Source organism: Cyclospora cayetanensis, unplaced genomic scaffold, assembly GCF_002999335.1.
Source record: "Cyclospora cayetanensis isolate NF1_C8 unplaced genomic scaffold, CcayRef3 CcayRef3_contig_330, whole genome shotgun sequence".
Lineage (NCBI taxonomy): Eukaryota > Apicomplexa > Conoidasida > Eucoccidiorida > Eimeriidae > Cyclospora > Cyclospora cayetanensis.
In genome coordinates this window covers 14,655-18,565 of record NW_020312293.1, presented here as the reverse complement: position 1 = coordinate 18,565, position 3,911 = coordinate 14,655, and the positions used below count along the sequence as shown (strand labels likewise).

Here is a 3,911-nt window from a genome sequence, read left to right as displayed (position 1 = left end):
ATGCCCGACATCATGACATAAAGCCGCGACAAGACAAGCACCAACACCAAGGGCGTTCATCCTGAGAGAAACCCATCTTCAAATGTGGAAAGAAGTAGGCAACTAAAATACCGTTTCCTCGGCCACTGGGTGTAAGGCTCTCCATATTAGCTTATTCAATTAGCACTCAGCCATCGTGCACTTTTCAGCTGTCTGGGAGAGGACAAATAAGTTCAAGTGGCAAGCAGTATCCGAGAGCGTGATCAGGATGAAGCTCACAAAAGTTATTCTCAACAAGTCATGTGAATTATCGTTGTTCTTTGGAACTAACCCTTTTCGATATGTCTAGTGATCTGCATAGCACACTCATGGTATGAGCCACCTGAGCACAACAAACAACCCCTCAGCCAATTCTATATGCTGCTAGCGTGTGAACTTTGAGGATTCTTGTTGCTCCTGGAAGGTGCATGCTCTCGCCACTACTCAGTGGAATCCACCTTTCAGTCCTTGAGATGCACAGGGATGACACCAATGTCACATGCCGTCACTGTGAAACCAATCTTTCCAGACACGATTTTCAAGCTTGTGGCATTTACACAGCCAGCATAATATAGACTTACGAGTGCTCCGTGCTTGAAGTTGTGGTAAGGCTGCTTTTGATACAAGCCGTCGATATGCAGCAGGAAACCACGAAGCACGCTTTCATCACAGCCCCACTCAGATGCAAGGGAGGAGAGGAGGGGAGTGTTTGTTGCAAGTAAAACGCTAGACCGCCCGTCTCCATGCAAGCGCTCGAGCTGCGAACATGTACACAGCGTGCAAATATTTGTGCAAACAAAGTGCTCTTCCTATAAGTGTTGTACATACTTTATTGTGTGTAAGGTCAAGCAACAAAGATCCAGCTTAAACCAAAAGCAAGCAAAAAACGGAAAGGGCATGGTAGTCAAACAAAGTGCATAATTATCCGTATATTTAGGACCTGCCGATGTCCATACTAAGCTCTGCTTCCCTTAGTTTCTGTATCATGTTTTCTGCTGGCCTTCTATTGAAATCGCTACCCGTACACATATCCACAACAAAATGACCCAATTAGAATGTGCTTTTACCTCCAAGGGGTCGAAATCAAGGTCAACGCCAACGGCTGGAAGTATCAGGGCCTCCTGGACACTAAACCACATAAAACAGAAATAAAATTCAGCCTTTGGATCTCTGTTTCGTGAGCTCAAAATGAGAGATATTGCCTCACATGTACAACTCTGAGCCGATGCAAGGCTTCCAAAAGCAAGAAGCAGCAAGCGCCCTTGTCAAGAGGATGTATTCCCACAAATGTGAGCAAGGTTCGTTAAAAGGCAAATCTGTGTTCACCCGCTACAAGATGAATGGCCCTGAAGAATCACTTGCTGTAGAAGGCAGAAGTGTAATGTATTCGCTAAAGGCTCGTCAATATAAACTTTAAGTAGATTAAGTTCGCGATCTTACATGACAGACGTCTCCTCCGCTTGCCCTCACTCTATTCTCGCCCGGAAGCCCGTGAGTGCATAAGCAGTCTACACGCGCAGCTGCAGCGATGGAAGGATATGGAATCTGTCTTTGGTCACATCTTTTACTCTGTGGAGAGTCATGGATATAAGCAGACCGCAATTCTGCGCCTCATATTAAAACACCGAGGGCTAGTTTTTCTCCTTCTTGTCTTGGTCGAGTGGAAGTTCCTACAGTGCTAGAAATGAGGCTCCGTGCTTTCAAAAAATTGTTTTTGTCTCCCGTCCATGTTTAATGCTTTGACGTAATTCTCTAAGGCAAAGCGCAATGCCATTGGTGAAAAAAAATGTACCGAATATCACCCTGTTGAACCATTTTGCTCAGGGCATCCCTTCAAAAGAAGCACAACCCCACAAACCCATGCGCTTCGCTTTCTACAAAAAGCAGCCAACCAATGGTAGGTCTTAGTATCCGCATAACTTGCCTCATCCAGCATGTCCTCGTTGAGGTTGGTCAGGTAAAGATTCTTGCACGTTGCAAAGATGAATAAACACTCCTGGATTAAGGTAAGCGCTTGCGATACACCTGCCGGGGCTTTGATTGTTCAAGCTCCGTTCCTCATGGTCTCCAGTATGTCCAAATCCTGGATTGCAACATGAGTGTGAAGCAGCGCACTAAAGAAATATTTTTCATCGGTATTGGTGTCTTGGCCCACGTAACATCGCTTGCTAGCGCAGAGCACGCTGCAGAACGTTTCAAAGAAAGCATGTGGATTTGATGACCGCACTTCGGCCCACATCACCTGGTTGCAATTGGTACGTGTGTCGTCGAGAGCACTACTGCTTCCAGCAGCCTTCAGCACCCTTTGTCGCACGTCTAATAGCTTTGCAACCGTCCATTTCACTGTCTTACACGCAGATACAGTTTTCGGATAGCAAAGGCATAATGAACGTTTTGAACCTCGCTGCGCTGTTCGTGTTTAGCTTTCGATGGGTCACCGACCTTATTGTGCTTCCGACTGAACGGAACTTACGATTAGTGTCAACACCTACCACATATTCATAGAAAAGACCTCGTAGCTGCACTTCCATTGGATACGACCCCACGAATCCTGCTGCCAAGATTGTAATAGTGGAAAATATATATGCGAAGCTGCAGGCACATATATCTGAAAAGCCACGCCTGGATTTTGAGGCGCACACAAGTATGATGACGTAAACCGTATATCCTGATAGAGTACATCGTTGGTGTTGCCGGTTGTCCTATCCTTGGCAGCACCCCTACACCGTCTGTAGCATTGCGGGGTGGAAAGTAATGTGCTATGTGAGAAATACAAAGGTGCTTTGGGCATTGCTTCGTTTTGCCAGCAGGATCATTTGCTCACTTGGTGAAGAAAGTCTCTGGTAGCTGAAAAGCCCCATATAAAACCGGCATCGTTCCAATGAGGACGTTTAATATAAGCAGCCACGATGCAATAAAAAATCTGGTTGTCGTCCAAACATCGAAGAGTACTATGATTAACACAACAGTGGACTGAACAGATCCTTCTAAGTGCAGCTCGGCGTATACGACGGCGAGGTGACTTATGACGGAGTCATTAGGACCGCTGGGGTGCTCATGATCTAGATGCAGGCCGACTGTCTGGCTGACGTTATCGCGATGCGTTTCAAAGTAGCTTTCACTGTACAGTCCGGATTTCCACCAAAGCACAGAAAGACATTTGGGCAAAATTGCTGCTGTGGAAATGACATATGAAGCATATTCCATATCTCTACGGACGAATGGAATGCGGAATGCAAGAGCAGAAGACATGCAGAAGATCACAGATATGGCAAGGCATGCGAGATCAGATGCGCAAATAAAAGTGTCTTGCATGATCGCTCCGTCAATCCACGCTCCAGTCGTGGATCCGACGTCCACCGCCATAAGCCCCACAGCAGCAAATGTAGCCAAAATATTGCGGTAGTGAGCGCTCCTCTGTTAAGTGTAGGCAAACTCTTTTTCCATTGTCTTGTCAATAAAGCGCAGAAGGCAAAGCCTTAGGCTGTCCCAAGTTCCTCTGTAGTAAGCGGCCACTACTCGATGTGAAGTCTGTGCAGAAGACGTGCCTTCCCCAAATGATCTGCGAGGCAGTTGGCATGGTATGCAGAGCAAGCGTAACCGCGCTACCTTCATTTACTCCTCGACCCCCTCCTAATGTGGTCGTTGTGGTGCTTCTTAGTGTATGTGGCTGCTGAAACTCTTATGTAGTATTATTGCAGAGTTTCAATAGTCTCATATGATAATTAAGTGCATCGACTTCTACTCTAGACGTGGGCTTGCCCTCAGGCTTCTCCCTGTTAGTCTTAGCCTTTTCCTTCAGGATAAATGCCGTTTCGCTTGTCCAAGCTTCGTTGGCCCAACCCTGAGCATAAAGTGAGAGAACTTAGGGCCTGTAGCCTTGCAGGTGGACC

At 46.5% G+C, this 3,911-nt stretch overlaps 1 pseudogene; it reads right to left on the bottom strand.

Moving 5' to 3' along the window:
* Positions 1-5: 5 nt before the first annotated feature.
* Positions 6-3,633, bottom strand: LOC113146488 (annotated as a pseudogene).
* Positions 3,634-3,911: the final 278 nt, after the last annotated feature.